Source organism: Sinocyclocheilus grahami, unplaced genomic scaffold (assembly GCF_001515645.1).
Source record: "Sinocyclocheilus grahami isolate Dianchi unplaced genomic scaffold, SAMN03320097.WGS_v1.1 scaffold1442.1, whole genome shotgun sequence".
NCBI classification, from domain to species: Eukaryota; Metazoa; Chordata; class Actinopteri; order Cypriniformes; family Cyprinidae; genus Sinocyclocheilus; species Sinocyclocheilus grahami.
The window spans coordinates 88,029-88,349 of record NW_015506621.1 but is presented as its reverse complement, the minus strand read 5'-3'; positions in this window follow the sequence as shown (position 1 = coordinate 88,349).

Sequence of the window (321 nt, the reverse complement as noted above, 5' to 3'; positions counted from 1 at the left end):
CAGAATACCTTCGCCAGGTTTTACAAGCTGGACGTTCAGTCCTTAGCCTCCTGAGTGCTGTCGGTGAGTGACTGATTCACGTTTATGCTACCTCTATTCGTGTGTTGCTGCCTCGATTATCATGTTATGTGTTATGCTGTTTAACACCGCTATCTCTGTGCAGCCCCTGACAGTAATGTTGTTGCTTCTGCCCTGTTCTCAGCGCAGCCGATGTTATTAATGACCAGATATGCAAATTTCGTATGCCTGGGCATTAGACGCACATTGGCTTATCTCCACCTATCAGCTGTGAGCCCGCCTAACAAGCGTCGCTATTGGTTG